Raw genomic sequence first — 19977 nt, forward strand, 5'->3', positions numbered from 1 at the left:
GAGTTAAGAAGGCAAAAGAAGGAAGTGTATTTGGGGTTGGAGGGGAAAGCATTTTAGCATAGGTGGTGATCTGTGGTAGGAGTGTTGAAGTTGGTGAGTGAGTGACCCAGGCAGTAGTGACAGCAAGAGTCTTGTGGCTTGTATTCATGGTTTTGAAAAACCATAGAAAGGGTTTCAGCAGAGGAATGACATAATCAGATTTTAACTTTAAAATATTCTTGCTGAAAGAAGAGATTGGAGGTGTGTGGTGGTGATAGTAGAAGAAGAAAACAGTAAAGAAAATCTTAAAAATTGAGTGAAATCAACAGGATTTTGGTAGATTGGTGAAAAAAAGGTGTTAAGGATAGTGGTATATAATAAGCATAGAAGTCAAAAATGTTAGAAACATTCATGAGAAACAACAAAATGAGCCACCAAAGATATATTTACTAAATTTGGAGAATTCTGTTTCCATCTATTCATATGTCATAGGATGATGATGTTAAATCTAGCATAGCTACCTGATTGGGTATTTGGCTCAAAGGCAACCCCACAAAGGTACTTGTGCAGGATTTGGGTAGAAAAGGATGAGGTCGCCCCTAGAAAACAACACTCTAGGCTCTTTGTCCTCAGCAGAATGGCTGGCCAGAATCAACAAGAGGTGCTTTTATGCCTTTCCTGCAAGTGAGCTGGGTGCTGCTTGCAGCTGAATTAGAGTAATATATTTAATCAGCCCGAGAATGTTAGGGCAGACAGATTTCTCCCCCCTCCCTGATTGTAAGTACTCATTCGCTAAGATTTTATTTGTAGACCAAGTTGGGAGCTTGTCTCCCTTATCATTTTAGATACATATTTCAAACAAATGATCTGTTTCACTTGGTTGAATTGGGTACTATACAGAAATCTATACCTGCAATGGCAAGATGTGTTAATTCTTATAGGCTGGTGTAGCACCAATTATCACATGTGAGTAGTTATTGGTCAATTCAGCTCCATTCAATCAACATTGATTGAGCATCTAATGTACCAGGCACTGGGTTATGCCCTAGAGATATATAAAGGTCCATAAGAAATAGTCATTGTCTTTGAGGAATTCATAGTATAGCGAGGAAAGAAATATAAATAGATAATTTTGTTCAAGTCACTTCTCTTTATAGAGGACCTGCTATATCTGCTGCTCTCATTACTATGATGGTACTCAATAAGCCACTGAATTATGAGCTTAGTCACACTAGAATGTGCATCTTCCTCTAGGATGCTTAAACAAAATACAGATAAGAGAATTGAGTTGATACTATGCAATTTTCTAATTAGGCCTGTGATGACAAAAGTTCCAAATAGAGTTATCTTGGATGCCACTGAAAACATAGCCTTTTATTATTAGGCCTCACCTCCAGTTTTTCCTCTATCTTTAACTTTTTTTATTTTTATAATATTTTATAAAAATACATAAAATATACAGTAGGTGTATATTTCATGAAATACATGAGATATTTTGGTACAGGCATGCAATAATCGCATCATGGAAAATGGAGTATTCATCCCCTAAGATATTTATTCTGTGTGTTACAATCTAATTATACTCTTAGTTATTTAAAATTGTACGGATTTCTCTTCACTAGACTGATTTCCTTTCTTTTGGGTATATACCCAACAGTGAAATTGCTAGATGGTATGACAGTTGTAGTTTTAGTTTTTTGAGGAACCTCCAAGCTGTTCTTTATAGTGGTTGTATTAATTTACATCCACACCAACAGTATACAAGGCATCCCTTCTCTGATAATACATACCTAACTCCTCCTGGAAGATTTACCTGCTAACTCAGTGTTCACACAGCATTTTACTAAATAAATACAAGCATAAACATCTGTTTTGTGAATACCACATTATATTAAATTCTTTATACATCAGTTTTCATCAGTAGACTGTGACTTCCTCAACAATGAGGGCCATGTCTTATTAACTTCCATGTCTCCCAAACTAAGCACAGTTTCTGGAATATAGATGCTCCATACATATTCATTGGGACTGAAGTTCTAAGCCCGGCTCTATTGAGAAATTCATTTGATATTTATACGCTTTTAGCTCTCTCTTGTGAAAATGTAGATGAGAATGACCAGACTGCCCCCTCAAGGTCAAATAAGTTAATAAGAGTGAGAACACTTTGAAAAGTAAAAGGGTAGAAAACAATACATTATTGTTATGAGCTAGGGCCAAATTGCTTGGGAAGGCAGCAGAACTGGAAGTTGTCTGCAGGACATATTGGGAGAATGCCTTTGCATTTCTGTTATTTACATGCAATTGTCAATGTTTTTCTTTCTTTTTTGGGACACACTTTTTATAATCACTGTAGAAGACAGAGGACAAGAGCGTTGCAATTTTGCAGTCCTGCTGATCCTTTGATGGAATTCTTACTCTTCCTTTCCTGTACTATCCAGTCAGTGGCCTGCAGAAAATGATTCTCCAACCAGGAGTTGGACCCAGCCTATTGTGGGGATGCTACTGATGCCCAGCCCATCTCTCCCTAGTATTCATGTCTCTATGCACACGCACAGCTTCTTACTGTGGCACCTCTGACTTTCTGCTTTCTGCTACAGGAGTGTACTCAGTCTGTATGAAATTTGGATCCAAATTTCCTTGGTGCTAATATCCCTGGAAGCATCCTTCTGCCAATAACAGAGATGTTGGTGGGTAAGTACCCCAACTTCCTTGACTTTTAAATAGAAGAACTCTAAGCCATGTTTTCCAAAGTGTCTTAGAGGATTCCTTGGAGTCAGAGCCCTGGCTGCCCATACTGGTACCTGCTCATTAACCTATTCATATTGGTTTCTTCCCTATCCCAGTCTTCTTTTCTGACTGCTTTGCCAGTGATTCCTAGAACCACCCTGCAAATAAACTATTTCCACTCAAATCCTTGTTTCTGGCTCTGCCTATGGAGAACCCAATGTAAAATAATCCACTTTCCCCAATGTATTTCTTATATTTTAATATAAAAATATATTAACACACTTCAGGAGGCCAAGGCAGGAGGATTTCTTTTTTTATTTTTTTATTTTTTATTTTTATTATACTTTTAGGTTTTAGGGTACATGTGCACAATGTGCAGGTTTCTTACATATGTATCCATGTGCCATGTTGATTTCCTGCACCCATTAACTCGTCATTTAGCATTAGGTGTATATCCTAATGCTGTCCCTCCCCCCTCCCCCAACCCCACAACAGACCCCGGAGTGTGATGTTCCCCTTCCTGTGTCCATGAGTTCTCATTGTTCAATTCCCACCTATGAGTGAGAACATGCAGTGTTTGGTTTTTTGTCCTTGTGATAGTTTACTGAGAATGATGTTTTCCAGTTTCATCCACGTCCCTACAAAGGACATGAACTCATCATTTTTTATGGCTGCAGAGTATTCCATGGTGTATATGTGCCACATTCTCTTAATCCAGTCTATCATTGTTGGACATTTGGGTTGGTTCCAAGTCTTTGCTATTGTGAATAGTGCCGCAATAAACATACGTGTGCATGTGTCTTTATAGCAGCATGATTTATAGTCCTTTGGGTATATACCCAGTAATGGGATGGCTGGGTCAAATGGTATTTCTAGTTCTAGATCCCTGAGGAATCGCCACACTGACTTCCACAATGGTTGAACTAGTTTACAGTCCCACCAACAGTGTAAAAGTGTTCCTATTTATCCACATCCTCTCCAGCACCTGTTGTTTCCTGATTTTTTAATGATGGCCATTCTAACTGATGTGAGATGGTATCTCATTGTGGTTTTGATTTGCATTTCTCTGATGGCCAGTGATGATGAGCATTTCTTCATGTGTTTTTTGGCTGCATAAATGTCTTCTTTTGAGAAGTGTCTGTTCATGTCCTTTGCCCACTTGTTGATGGGGTTGTTTGTTTTTTTCTTGTAAATTTGTTTGAGTTCATTGTAGATTCTGGATATTAGCCCTTTGTCAGATGAGTAGGTTGCAAAAATTTTCTCCCATTGTGTAGGTTGCCTGTTCACTCTGATGGTAGTTTCTTTTGCTGTGCAGAAGCTCTTTAGTTTCATTAGATCCCATTTGTCAATTTTGGCTTTTGTTGCCATTGCTTTTGGTGTTACAGGAGGATTTCTTAAGGTCAGGAGTTCAAAACCAGCCTGGCCAATACGCAATACCTTGTCTCTATAAAAAATATATATATATATATAGCTGGGCGCGGTGGCTCACGCTTGTAATCCCAGCACTTTGGGAGGCCGAGGCGGGCGGATCACGAGGTCAGGAGATCGAGACCACGGTGAAACCCCGTCTCTACTAAAAAATACAAAAAATTAGCCGGGCGCGGTGGCGGGCGCCTGTACTCCCAGCTACTCGGAGGCTGAGGCAGGAGAATGGCGTGAACCCGGGAGGCGGAGCTTGCAGTGAGCCGAGATTGCGCCACTGCACTCCAGCCCAGGCGACAGAGCGAGACTCTGTCTCAAAAAAAAACAAAACAAACAAAAAAAAAACCCCCAAAAAATATATATATATAATAAATATATATATTTATTAATAACCATACAATAAGTATAATAAACATATAGTTCAAAACATATTAAGCATAAAACAAATAAAATTAAATAATATAAAGTTAAAAGTTTCTACTGATTGCTGCACAAAAGGACATTCCTTGGATTTATAAAGATTATTTAGTGCAATGTTTTATCAAAAGCACCAATGCGTTAAAGACTCTGTTCCAAGTACTATTCACCATAGGAAAATTTTTTCAGAAGCATTCTTCCCCTGCTTCCAGTGAGGCCCTGCAGTCATTAGGGAAATCCTTGAGAGGGTGTGGGATGGTGGAGGCTCTGGCTCTGATCTTCAAGAGGATGCCAATTCTTCACACTTAAGCATGAGGTTTATCACAAATGACAAAGGTACCTTCATCCTGAGCACTGAAGCCTCAGTCTGTCTCTTTGTTAGAGTTTCCTTTCAGTCACTGGGAAAACAAAGTAGAGGACTAGCCCCTTGTCTTCTTCCTTCTTCTGACTTTAAAAGGGCTGATTATGAAGAGAGTCTGCCTTTTATCAGCATTCTGACAGCCATGGCAGAATTTTTCTTCGGACCTTATTACCTTTTGATTTCTAGCTTCTTCCCCAATATTGTTTTCTACATTTCAGAGAATAAATTAGATACAGTTTTCACTGTGGCTTGAATATACACTGTGGATGTCTGAGTTAAAGCTTGCCTGCTTATGAGTAAAGGAGGCCCAAGAGAAATAAGACATCACAGAAATAATTTAGCCCCAGAACCATGGCAAGGAGAGGAAAAAAATGCCACGGAGAGTGTATTAGAAATTCAAAATATTGCACTTATTTTAGCAAGTGGAATAAATTTTTTCACATGAAATCTCTCAGATTGTAATAAAGACTAATTATTAATAACAAAGAAGCTTTGAGAGGCACGTTGAGAGGGAAAATATATGCAAATTTGGGCTGAGCATATGTGTGCATGAGTCCCGACCATTTCAGCCACTTTCCAAATCAGCACTGATGGCAGAGAGTAATTCACATTGATTGCTAAACAGCTGAAGTGATTGAGTCTCCTGCTGTGCAGCAGTCCAGGCATTTGGGGTGAGAGTGCACTTGCTGTGTACAATGAGCGTTAGCAGCCTTTGAGAAACTCTAGCTAAATTTGAAAATGGGTTTGGGAACAATATCAATTTATGCCAAGCCAATTCAATAATTGGTGGAAAAACTAGAAGGGAGCCTGTTTTGGAAATAGAACATTTCCAAATTAGAGGGTTGACTTTCTCATATCCTCATTCTGGGGTTCTTCACCATTTGTGAATTGTTTATCTTAATGGATGATGTTGCACAATTAGTATAGTCATGGTAAATTGTTACCCAGGCATTTCACATTTCATGTGTCCATTCATTTATTCTGTAACTATTTAGTAAGGACTTACTATGTTTAAAGGTACTATTATTGAGGACATAGACTATCTCATACATAAGATTATGATCAGCAATGGGCTGAACTGAATAAGCCTGGCAGGATCCGTGAAGCTGGGCGTATACCACATGTGCTTGTGTGCTCTCTCTCTCCTTCATATACAAATATACATAAACATACATACACACACACTTTCAGGATCCTGAGTGTTCAAGATCAACGTGAAAGTAACAGAACTATAACAGTAGAAAAATACCTCCATGATTTCTGTAAGTTAGGAGACCTAGGGGGGCTAAGCCTGATTCTGCCAGTGACATCAATCTGACTTTCAGCAAATAAATTCACCTATCTCCACCTCAATTTCCTAGGAAGGCAGGGGCTTTCTCTGTTAGTTTTACTACTTTATCCTCAGCTCCTAGAATACAGCCCAGCACTGGAAGAGCTCAATAAATATCTCTTGAAAGGACAAATAAAATAGTTTGATCTCAAATGGCTAGGGTCTGGGCTAGGCCATAAATGAATGGCAAAGATGCGCTGATGGCCTTGGCCTCTGGCATACACTAAAAATAGCTTAGTGACATCCTTGGCCCTTCATCTTAGGCCCTAAAGTTAATCAGAGAGTTAAGCCTCTAGTCACTCCACGATAAGGACTGGAGTCCTTATCGTGGAGTGACTAGAAAAGAAGAGGCAGGAGGAGAATCCACCCCGATACTTATCACAGAATTGGTCTGCATGTAGGGTACAGCAAAATGATTTTGGTGGTGGCAAGGATTATACAGATATGAGTCCAAGCTGTTTGTCAGGATTTCACAGAAAAAAAAGAAGTACTGCATCAAAAATCCATTAATATCTTTTCTAATTACTTTGGGCAACCTGAAGCGTTAATTTCTCTGTGATTCCATTGCCTCTCGTATGTACCTCTTCTATTGCCAGTGGTGTAGTTCATTGTCAGTATTTGCTCGCATATTCCTCACAAGGTTATGTATTCACGGGGACTAAGATGTTCAGCACACAGTGGATGCTCAATAAATGTTTGTTTGAAGGATACACTGCCTTTCCTGGGCATGAACATTCACAAATGCTAAGTTCCTGCTTCACTTCATGAACATTTGAAAAGTTTAGTTTTATATTTCATAAAATGTCTTGCCTGTCAGGAAACATTTTAATGCAACTTACTCTACAAAGTGGTGGGAGGGAAGATACTTTCTCGTAGCCCTCCTCTGAGGCACGTCTCAATTTCACTCCTTCCAGAGAAGTAGTTAATCACTTCTCCTCTACCTTCTAACAATTGATTCTTCAGGTTATCCACAAAATGCACACCATGACCTTTTGAAAACCTTGATATAAACTTGCCACGAGGACTCTTTTTCTCTCTTCCCAAAAGGAAATTTGATAGTGTTCTTTTCCATTGTGACAATATGGCTTTTGCAATAAATAAAATCAGGAGAAGGAAAGAAAACATTGTCTTCGTTCCAGAGACCAATTCTGACATAGTCAGGAAGTAGTTATGATAATGGTTCATCAGAAAGTGTCATTGAACAAAATTTTTATGCGCAAGGAAACAAATCTGTAAAGCATTGTTACAACTGTCCATCTGCCAGTCATCACAGAAATAGCCTTTTTGTACAGTACTTAAATTCATTCTAGAATGAGCTTTATTTAAATACATTTAAATATGTTATTTGGTATTGTAAGTAGGGAAGGGATCCCCAAGAACAGCCTGTTTGGTAATTTATTTTGCAGTGCACACGGTTGCTAGGTGATAATCAGCTCTAGTGTTACTGGAATATTTGATGCATTAGGTCAAAATTTGATTTTTTATACAGGGATTCTATTTGGTGGGGAAGCTTGGACCTAGGTGAAAAGGCAGAGGCTGTTTGCTCCTTTGCCAAAGGGATGGATCTCCTAACTCTGCCTGGTTTATTTCAGCTCACTGAGGATTCTCTAAATTAATTTTTTACCTAAGTTCTCTGGACTAGTTCAGTTGGGAAGTGCTGACTCCCCCAGTTTCACTGTTGGCATCACCAAAGGCAGCTCAGTAGGAATGCTGTTTTTAGTGGGCAATTACCTCTGCTGACAGAATACAGAGAGTCGTGAATCCCAGGGCTTTGAACTTGACTAAAATAACAATAAATGAATTTTCTTTCAGGCTGGACATGGCCAGGTGACCACTCCTTTACATTGATTAAGTGGAATATTTTAGACCAAGCATGAATATCTTGTTTCACCTCTGTATATGAATGGGATTCATCAATTTAATGTAAACAGCCAAATGTAGAATTAGTCAGTTTAGATATTTAGAAATCTGATGAGAGGCAGAAGTGAGTTTTCTTCCTCTTGTTTTTTTTTTTTTGTTTGTTTTTGTTTTTTTTTTGTAAAATTAGTAAAGGGATAGTAATTAAAATGTTGGTAAAACATTTGATTTTTTCAACAAATTTGTATTGAAAGCCTAATATGAGCTAGATTCTGTTCTGGGCTCTTTAAATGCAAAGACCCTGCCCTGGGAGAACTCATGATCTATTGGAGGAAATATCAGCCGAAAAAAAAAAAAAGTACAGAGTAAGAATTCATTTAGTAGAGTAGGATGGGAGCATGAGAAGGGACCAACTCACTGTCACCTGAGTTTCTAATCTGTGTCACGCTTTCTTGGATAGTTTACATATATCATCTCATTGCTGAAAGACTCTAACATAACCAAGAAATCATTGAGGATAACAATAACTATTTTTAAAATAATTAACACCAAATAAAGACATTTTCTTGCACTTACAAGAAATATGCATAAATAATTTAGTAATGGGTGACTCCAATAAGAATACAGATTTGTTTTTTATCCAAATGGATAAAGAATTACCAAACGAGATGGTGAGTAGAGCGATACAAAAAGCTAGAGGCAAAGAACTCGAGAAAGGGCATACTAAAAGCTCAGATTAATGTACGAGTAACAGCATTTCTATTTATTCATTTGTTCACAGGCCATGCATGTGTGGAACCCCCATATAATATCATTCATTTAAAAAGAAAGAGACTAAGCCAAGAGGAGACTGGTGAAGAATTGTTTATTTTAGATAACCATTTGGGAAGTTAGAATGAAGGAACTAGGTAAATTTGGGAGAACAACCTGTTTCAATGTTTACTGCTACAATCTACCATTTATTGGGCACCATGTCTGTGAGAGACACTACAGCTGGATGTGTCAGTACACTAACTTGATTCCACAACACTCCTCCCAGCCAGACACTGCTAATTCTTCTTACAAATAAGGGTGCTGGGCCTCCCAACACTAAATGATTTGTTTAGATTGACCTTTGGTGGCAGAGCTGGAGTATAAACCCAGGTCTGTCTGATTCCTCTAGCTGTATGTTCCCCCTAATTTAGCACTTGACAGTAGGTATAAAAGAATTTTCTAAAGCCAGGATCATATGGAGCTAACACTTAAAGATACCCTGGAACAAATCAGAACAAAAACATACTCAACTGCCTAAGGGATGAGCTGGACAGTCATGCCCAAGTTGCTCATTTCTGCCAGTTTGCCTTTGCCTGCTTATTTCTGGGTACAGTCAATGGTGGGTTCTGCATCTGTAGATTCGACAAAATTTAGATGGGAAATATTCAAAAAAATTGCTTTGGCACTGAACATATACAGATTTTTTTTCTTATTTTGTTCTCTAAACAATACAGTATAACAACTACTTCATAGGCTTTATATCATATTGGTTATTATTAGTAATATAAAGATGATTTAAAGTATATAGGAGAATGTGTGCAGGTTATATGAAAAACTATTCATGTATACATATATATATTTACATCAGAGACTTGAGCATCTGTGGATTGTGGTATCCACAGGAAGTCTTAAAGTCCCCCAGAGATACTGAGGGATGATTATATATACCTGATAATATAAAAACTGCTCATACTATAATATAGAGTTAATGAGAATGAAATTGCAAAGTCTTTAAACAGATAGGTTTTGTTTAACAATAGCACGTAAAAATACATAACAAATAAAACAAAGTGGCAGATTTTTTTTTTGAGATGGAGTCTCACTCTGTCGCCCAAGCTGGAGTGCAGTGGCGCGATCTCGGCTCACTGCAACCTACTCCTCCTGGGTTCACGCAAAGTGGCAGATGTTTTTAACTAAGTTTTTTACAATAAGCAAAAGAAATGTATTTAATGTTCTACTGAAAATAGCCAATGTGTCCTTTATGAATAATTGTGTACATTTTAAAAAACACCATTTTTTCCTTCCCTTTCTCATCTTACATTGATTTTATAATCTCTTGAATTGCTAGTTTGTGTAATTGGCTGGTGAAATAATTAGTAAACTTAGGCACACAGTGAAACTCTTTAAAATTAGGAACCCTTGTCTCTTAGCGATGATGCCATGCAGTTCAGTCTTACAAATTTTTCAAAATTGTTGGCATAGTAATAGTGTTTGTTTTGTAATTTTTGTCAATAAAAGAGTCATTGGCTAAATTTTTTTTGAAATATTTGATGTCCTTCAAGGCTTCTCTAAGACCAATTATTTTCTCAGTGGGTTATTTGTGAGATCCCTTCACGATGTAGTATGATTTTTGCTTTCTGTTGTATATTCTTTCATTTTTCCATTTGAAATGTAATTTCCTTACAATCAAAAGTCCTGATCTTCAAGATTGTAATATAACTTAAAGGATGGTCTGACTAACTGTGATGATGCCGTTTCTGAAAAACGTAAGAATAGAAATTTAGCTTCCTGTTTCAGAACTTTTCAAACCTCAAGAAAATCATCTTACTAGTTTGCTAGAATAGATGACTGGGCTTATTTTTCAGTTATCCTTGCCTTCAGATAATATGAATTATAAAAAGACTTCTAGGATGTGGTCTTGCTGCCTAAATCAAACCTCCTTCTCCCTTTCTGGTTGGATTTATTTCAAAATGTCTTTCTCTCAGGATTCACTTTGCCAGGTGCGTACCATTGAGAGATTGCCTGGCATTCAGCTTAAATTGGGATAGGCCTTGTGCTATGACTACTCTCTGGAAGGCTTAGAAAATAATGTCAATGGCCATTTAATAAATAATAAGGGGAGACTGAGGGAAAGCAAGACTTCCTTTAAACCTCTGAACAAAGTCGGTAGAGAGGTTGGGGAATGGAACGCCCAACATCACTCCACTCCTGGGAAAAAGGACACTGGCTCTGAAGTGGCAGTTGAGATACAGTGAATGTCTGACCTCACCTACAGCCAGAAGAGCATTGCAGCCCCTACAGGGCCTTGTAATGTGGGCAAATAGTTGGCATACCCTGAGGTGAACTGCAAGGCCTCAGAGGTGGTTGAATAGTGAATATTTGGGGCATCTTTCTGACATGAGCATTTCTTGAGCCATTAACTTATTGCAAGAGCATCAGATGCCACCCTTATGTTCAGGTAGATATTTTGTGTCTGAAAAGCACTCTGTGAGAATAGCTCATAGGACCGTACTGCTGTGTAAACTTCCAGGGACTCCAGTGGAGGTGGTCATGGCAGCCATGGCCACAGCTGTGAAGGAAACAGCCAGGATGCATAGAGCCTGCATTCAAGGATGGGAAGGTAATTCATTAAGGAATTTGGAATTCTGTGGAAATTCAGAATTTTTATATGTATTAGGGATGAATTGAGACAGAGATTCACTCTTGAGATATTGGAACCTTTAAAAAAATTTCGAACCACTTGCTTTTATAATATAAAACGTAGGAGCTCAGTAAAAAATAGTAAAGGATATGTCCCCAAAGCACCCAGCCTAAGATCAGTATCAAGAAGAGCAGTAGATGCTAATGGAGGCCACACTTAGCTCTGATTCTTCTGAGAATCAGGGTACAGAGAAACTGTGGATGTCATAACTCTATGTCAACCACAAGGGTAGAGACAACATGAAAGGAAGCATAACAGTTTATTAAACACAATTATCTTTCCAATGCTTTAAAACACTTAATTCTGCAGTTGCATAGTAACATAAGCAGCTTTAATTTTCATGAATGGCCTTACAAGACGTGAGAAAAATAATTTCTGAGATGCTCAAATTGGTGGAAACAGAGGGATTAAGAGTCATCGTGTTGAAAGCTGGGGACAGGTGATATGTCCTTTATCTAATTTCTAGCCACTTGATTTTGCAATACTGATGATAAAAAACAATCAATATATGTTTAATGGCATAGTGATAAAATGAATTGTGTTAATCAAATAGTATGTCAATTATAGATTTTATATTTAACAAATCAGAGCTCATGATTTCTATATGAATATTTATCAATGAATCATATGGACTACACCAAGACAAGCTGTATTTTATATATTTGGAAAATAGGCATGTGTGTGTGTGTGTTTGTGTGTGTGTGTGTGTGTGTGTGTGTATTTCTATGTATGTGTCTTTATTGATATGAATCTGGGCAGATGAATAAATGAGTTTTTCAAAAGGCAAGTAGGAATAGATAAAAAAAAAAAAGTGATTGAATGGCATAGCACTGTGAATCAGCCTACTTTAACTTCTGATGCTAGTAAATAAAATATAATTGAAATATCTGGGAAACCTGCCAGATGAGAAATATTGAATATATTTTCAAGTTTTTTTAAAGGTTAGATTGAGGCATATAACAAAACATCCTGGTAGAATGGGAAAAATCAGTCAATCATATGTATGTGGATGTGCATCTAGCTGTGATTGAATGACTAATTTTCACACTTCCTCTCATCCTAAGCATTTTACCCAATATTTAGAATCATGCAGACAGAGTTGAACTAATAAGCTTTGTAGGATTTAAACATAAATAGATGAAAGAAGAGATAATGTCCATGAAAACATTTTGTAAATTGCAAATGACCACATAAAATATTGTTTTTAATTAATGACTCTGTTAACTCCATTAACTATTAAGTCATAGGATAGAAGACAAATGGCAGTTTTCTTGGGAACTTTCTAATAGATTAGATTCCTTTGTTCTGTTCTTACGTGCTGGGCCCATGCAAGTAGGGATGAGAAAGGATGCTGAAAACAAGATTCTGAAGCCGTTTCTTTCTTTGTGGATCTCTGCATTTCTTCAATTGTATTTTTGGCTAAAATATTTCCTTTGTGATAAGTTTATTGAATACATTTGAACATAATGATTAAGAGCGTAAATCAAGAGAACAAAATTTGTTTTTTATCAGAAGTGAGACCTTGGGCAAGCTGTGTAATCCCTCTAAGCCTTATTTCCTCACCTGTAAAATGTGGGATAACAGTAATTATTATTATTTATTTTCTGTAGGGTATATGCTAGTGCTTTCTTACACTAATGCTTACTCCAGGATTTATTTTAAGCAGTATTCTATAACAGCCTTAGCATCTCATCAGCACATAGAATCCCTTTATCCACATAATAATGATTGCATTAAAAATTAGAATCAATAATTCTATTCAGTACATTTGCTGTTCCTTAAAATATAGCAAGTCATGCAATATGTAATCAATATATTCTTGTTCTACTTTCACACTCATCTCTCCAATCTGTCAGATTGAACCACGGTATAGTAGAAGAAGTATGAAGTAAAGTGAGCAAAATCCATATGTCTAGTCCCTGAAGAGTGCCCACATGCAAGACAGCAAGACCTCAGTGTCTGGGAACTCTATATCTGTCATTCTGACCACATGTCACCTCTGCTGGCTGTCCTTTCATTCTCCAGTGCTCAGCCTCTTCACTTACACTGTTTCCATCCCATCTGCTTTCTCACCTCCTGCAGACTAGCTGCAGCTTGAAAATCCCATCTCCCTGAACTGTGCTTATTCTCTAAGAGGCCTTACATGACATCAGAAATACTTAATGATACAATCTGAGTCATACACATTTGGATTACTGTACCCTCATTTTAGTTTGCCCAACAGTACTAAGTGAATATTCTTTTCATAATTATAAGACTATGAGTGATTCTGGGCCCCTTCTAAAGAAAGAAGTCACACTCTAAGATAACTTGCTGTCATGAATCTGCATCTAAGCTTTGCCATCACTTTTAATGCAAGTGTTTCAAGAAGGATGACAGGTAGATAAGTAGGCAGACAGAGAGACAGCCATAGACCCAGATCTGGACCTGTGCAGGCGTAGATATATGGTATAGATCCTAAATATAGTCATGGTTAAAGACAGAGCTCTAGAGTATCTCCTGCCTCATCAGTCCCTGGCTAACTGGGGTGATGAAGGCTGCTGTATGAACCCAGGAAGGGCAGTGGGGGTGTTTCCTTTTACATGGCCCAGCAGTAGTAGTCTTCTGAACATAGGCACAGAAACTTATTTCCATCAATTTAGACAGTTCTTTAGACTCACAAGGAACTGCGTTTATTGTTAAGAATGCCAACTTATTACTCTAATTGTAGCTAAACCTAGGAATGAGGATGGATCAGCCATGTGCAGAGGACATATGAGTGATCATATACAAGTTCATGGTAAGGAAAACACCCAGAGAATATTTGCCATAAAAATACTTGCACCATGTCAATATAGCCTGGGGTAATTTCCCTTTGTACTTTAAGGATAGTTATATCCCAAGGGCATTTTGGTTCAACATGGGACAACTCTGATGAGTCATTGTAGCTGCAGGGCACCCAGTGCAGTCAGACAAGGCTGTCATTGCTCCTGCATCACAGCTCAAGATTTTCTTCTGCTCCACCTGGCTCTCATGCGAACAAGAGCTGGCCCTTGTGTATTACATTTGCATTTCCTGTATACCTATCTTGGCTGCTCTATTCACTACCTTTTTATACCTATCCATTCTTTTTCTCTTTTTTTCTAAAGTTTTGTTCCCTTTGAAGACTGTTGCTATTAAAACAAGGAGTATCCAAATTCATCACTTAAAAGTCAGTCTTTCTACAGGTTTCATCATGGGATTTTTGAATCTATTCTGATTGCACTAGTTATCCTTTAGTGAAACTATTTTTATTTCACAGACTTAGAGTCTCTCGAACTTGGTATGCAACTCTGGGCAAAAGCATTTGAATGTGTGTTTTTCATTTTGATTAAGAAATGAGAGCACTTTGAAGATACATCCATGATGCTGGCTACCCGTAAAGAAAATAAACTAAATGTCAGTGGAACAGACAGAGAATCAGAGAACAAAAGAAAGTCAAGAGATTTACCCAAGGTCAGTGAGCACATTTGTTGTAGAGCTGAGAATAGATGTCACCTACCTCCTTGGCCAGTGTCCTGTACAATAGATCTCTCTGGTCAATATTTCTTTTTGTGCCCTGAAGGGCAGTAGACAAACCTCTTTAGTATAACAGATGTGAGTCCTGGTGCCTTCCTTGGCTTTTTACTTGAATTTACTTCTATCCTTAAAATCTTCTTTTCAGTGCATTCTCAGGAGTACTGTAGTTTTAAGTTTTTTTTTTCTATTTAAACATATATATTTAAGTACTACATATATAAATATATAGTTTAAGAAAATTGAGACAGATATCATTTTACAGATTAGTTACATGTATTAATATGAAAATTCATGCAATTTCTATCCTATCTTCAAGGTACAGTTCAAATACTGAACAATTTTTGTTATTCTTACTCCAACATACCAAAATTAATTATTCTGTCTCCTATAATCCTATATTTATTATTATATTTATTTTAATTACCTGTGCCTTTATCTGGTTTCTTTAAATGCAGATAATTTTTCTTTTCCCTATTGGAATCCCTCATCCTTAGTGGTTTCTGGCATGTAGTATGAATTTAATAAATGCTAAGAGAAAATATGTTTATATGCACCTTCAATGATTTTCCCCCCTAGATTCCATTGTACTTTCAAGAAGCATCATAGTAGATATGATGCAGACCCAACAATGTAACCCCTAATAAATACTACACTTAGGGCTTTTCCAGTGCTCACTTTATACGGCATTTTGCTCTTGCAACTGTGCAGCAGGGAAAGAAAAATCTCCTGACTCTGCCAGTGGTAGGGTAGGGAGAGGGGGGAGCTGGCAGAGTGGAAGGGAGAAGCCTCTATGCTTTGACTATTTCTTTATAACACATGGGTAGAATCATTGATTCATTTGCACTCCATTGTTTCTGCTAGGAATGCAAGAAATTTGGTAGGGCTCAGAAAGCAATATGGGAATGAATGGAGTAGAAAGGTTTCAGGTGATTATTTAAATTTCAGGATTGACATTTTCTAGAAGGAACAGAATGTGTTTAGGTTACTTCCAAGATTTGCAAGGTAAATTTAAGCCATGAGAACACCACCGACGGGTTCCTGGTGCTTCTGTAGATCTGAGAGCTCTGCTATCTGAAGACAAATTGTGGCTCATGTCTGATGAGGGAGCTGATCAGTGGTCAGTGACTAGAATCCGACGTGAGAGCTGAGTGCAGGACTGAGAAAGGAAATAAATCAAGAAGTCAAAACCAGGTTGACAGCCCTGCTCATATAGAGGAAAATAATTTAGAACACAAGAGTATGAATGTGAACACAGTTGGCTACATAATGTGTGTTGATGTGTGCGTCTGTGTGGGTTGGGGGGCACTTCATCAGGCTTAACATACATATGAGTGGATACTGTTAGGAAGTTAACTACCACAGGATTAGAAATTTGCACTCTGAAGCATGGTATTTTATGCGTTTTGTGTTTTCTTTGTACATTTAATTTATCTGGGGCTCCTTTACTTTTTAAAATAACATTCTTCTGGAAAATTCTTCTCTCAATTATGCTAAGGGGAACAAGGAAAATTTTGATTTGGTGACTTTCGAGCCAGTGTTATTGATTGATTGATCACTTGACATGTTGCTGGGCCCCACAACTTTTAAAAGGGAAACAGCAAAGTCTCATTAAAAATAAAAGGTTAGTCGCTGTTGAGCTACTGAGAGGTGAGGTTGCAGAGGATTACATGTCTTCCCAAAGTGAGGAGATTTTATTCCAGTTTGACCAGCCTTCAGATTCCCCACCTTTTACAGAAAATACAGGCTGGTCCCCTTGTAGGGATGATATGTCAGTTTCATCGGTCTACTCTGTTCTGAATTCTTAAGAGGTTCTTGGAAAATTTCCAGAGTCATGGATCACAGCATATCTTCAGAGTGCTTGAACCCATCAGCCAACTATTGTCTAGCCTGTGTGTCCTGATAACTGGCTGAGTAAGTCAAGTCGTCCTGAATCACTAGTGCAGCACAGAGAGTCCGTGCTCTGAGGCCTCCTCTTTTCTCCCACTCTCACTCACAGTCCCCCACGTTAGGACACCCTCTCAGGGTTTCATTCTTTAGGGGACATCAGTCTCAGTTGATGAGATACCCTTTCCTGCTCAGGGCTTCTTTCATATCTTTGGAATCTTCCCATTTGAAAAGAGGGTGGGTCAGCTAGGAGCAGGGTTTTAAAGGAGGGTGGTGTGCTCTCCTAGGTCCTGGCTTGAGGGTGGAAGAGGAAATGTTAGAGAAGCCCCTAGGGAGACTCACTAGGCGCTTGCCCCTCTGCCGGAGGTGTTCCTCCTACAGATCTTCTTCACTCGAACTTTAACAGGTATTCTGTTTGTTTATTCGCTTGCTTTAACATGGAATGCTTTCCCCTCATAGAAGTCTATTTTATAGAAATTAAAAGCTACCTTAGATTAAAAACAATTACCTTTGACTTTACATTTTCATTAAAATTCACCAAACATTTAGCCATGTCTGGCTTAAAAATGATGATGAAGTTGGAATTTTCCCCTTCTTTTCTTGGAAATCACACAAATATTATAAGGAGGATATGAAACAAAAGCACAAATTCCAAGTGAAACCTGAATACAAAGTAAGTAAAGGGGCTGCCAAAACAAACAGAAATTGAGTAGGGAATGTGTGGGGAGGGAAACAGAGAGAGGACTCCTATATTTGAAAGTGCTGGCTCTTCACATCTCTCTGAGGGAAACAGAGCAAATCCCAGGTCCGCAACAGCAGGAACAGATAGCCTGTGGTGGGAGTTCCCCTAAGGAGAAGAGGTATTTGCATGAAGCAGAAGCCCTGTACCTGTGCAGAAGAGAGATGGAAACACAGTCCCACAGCAGGGTATCTTCATTAATTTCTGAAGAAGTTTACCTACAAACCCTGGTCTTGAAGAGGTCTCCACATTTGTTACTTGACTTGATCCAGGCTACTCTCTTCCGTGCATCTCCCATTGATCCTTCCCTCCCAAATTTATCACACGGTTTATTTTTATGTCTTTTGGAGGCTCTTCTTCTTTTTATTGTTTTTAAATTTTTAAGCAGTGTTAGATAGGATGGTGTCCAGCCTCCCCTTTTTTTACTTTTCTTTCCCTGTAGTCTCTTCTTTCAAAATTGTTCAATTGCTTTGAGGCTACCCATTGGTTTTGCTGTTACCTGTTGCCACTTACCTTTACCTAATTTGGCTTTAATTTTTGCTCAACCATAGTAGTTTCTGGCTTTAAAAATCAGTCTTGCCAGGTGCAGCGGCTCAGGCCTGTAATCCCAGCACTTTGTTTGGCTGAAGTGGGCAGATTGCTTGAGTCTAGGAGTTTGAGACCAGCCTGAGCAACATGGGAAAACTCCGTCTCTACAAAAAATACAAAAATTAGCTGGTGTGGTGCCGCACACCTGTAGTCCCAGCTACTTAGGAGGCTGAGGGAGGATTGATTGAGCCTAAAAGGGTCAAGGCTGCAGTGAGCTATGAAGGTGCCACTGCACTCCAGCCTGGGTGACAGAGTGAGACCCTGTCTCAAAAAAAAAAAAAAAAAAAAAAAAAAAAATCAGTCTTACATCTAAATCAAAAACAGATCAATTCCTTAAAAAGCAATTCTCCAAAAAACAATTTGCTGAAGCATCCACTGGTTGAATGACAATTGTTTGAATATACAAAAATAACCTTATAAAACATTTTAAAAGAATAATTTTCTTAAACATATGCAATGGATAGGAATGTATCCTTATGAATCTGTTAATGATGCATTTTTCTTGAATATATTCAATGAAAATATTATAGGAATACATTATAGTTAGCAAAATTTTAAGAGATTTTTAATTTGTTAAAAGCTAAGGGTAGTTTAGCCTTATTATGTATATATTCTTCCTTTATATATATTCATGAAACTATTTTTGAATATGTTAAACAAATTATTCTTAAGGAAACATCCCAAGTTAAACATTTCAAATTTTGTTTTGAAGTTTTCAGTTTCAATCTCTTCTTTTTCACAATTCTTTTGAAATCACTTTTTGTCTTGTATTTTGACATTTTTAGGGTTCAGGTTTTGCTGTGTGTGTAATGACCAAATTTATCAAATTAATAAAAAAAATCCTTTTAACTATTTAGAAAGTTTATAACAATTAGTATGACATGCAATATTTGTAACATTTTTCATGGATTTTGGTATTTTTATTGCATATTGAGGTATAACATAAACACAGCAAAATGCATAAATGCTAAGGGTATACTCAATGGATTTTAACATATATATATGCCTGTTGAACCAGATCAAGATCTAGAATATTTTCGGCATCTGAAGACCCTCTCCCTTTCCAGTCCTTAACCATCTCAGACCTCTTTCTGACCTCTATCTCTCTAGATTAGTTTGGTCTGCTCATAACAACTTTTAAAAGAATGTTCAATTTGCATCTGTTCAGACTACCTGCTGCCTCAGTTATTGGAAGCTGGGCAAAGCGAAGGAACTTCCCGCTGGTAAAAAGATGGAGGCTGCCAGTCGCAGGAAAGGAGAAGCCTTAGAGTAGAGTAGGACTGAGACAGAGAGACAGTGTGAAGGCTCCAAAACCCTGCAGCTGTAGCTTCCCATAATTCTCCTAGACCCTGCCAGTCTAGTTGATATTAAATATTATAAGCAGTATAAAGAATTAAAACGGCCGGACGCAGTGGTTCATGCCTGGAATCCCAGAACTTTCAGAGACCGAGGCAGCTGGATCACTTAAGGTCAGGAGTTCCAGACCAGCCTGGCCAACATGACGAAACCCCATCTCTACTAAAACTGCAAAAAATTAGCCAGGCGTGGTGGTGGATGCCTGTAATCCCAACTACTCAGGAGGCTGAGTCAGGAGAATGGCTTGAACACGGGAGGAGGAGGTTGCAGTGAGCCAAGATTGCACCACTGCACTCTAGCCTGAGCAACAAGAGCAAAACTCTGTC

The sequence above is a fragment of the Symphalangus syndactylus genome, chromosome 2 (genome assembly GCF_028878055.3).
Source record: "Symphalangus syndactylus isolate Jambi chromosome 2, NHGRI_mSymSyn1-v2.1_pri, whole genome shotgun sequence".
NCBI classification, from domain to species: Eukaryota; Metazoa; Chordata; class Mammalia; order Primates; family Hylobatidae; genus Symphalangus; species Symphalangus syndactylus.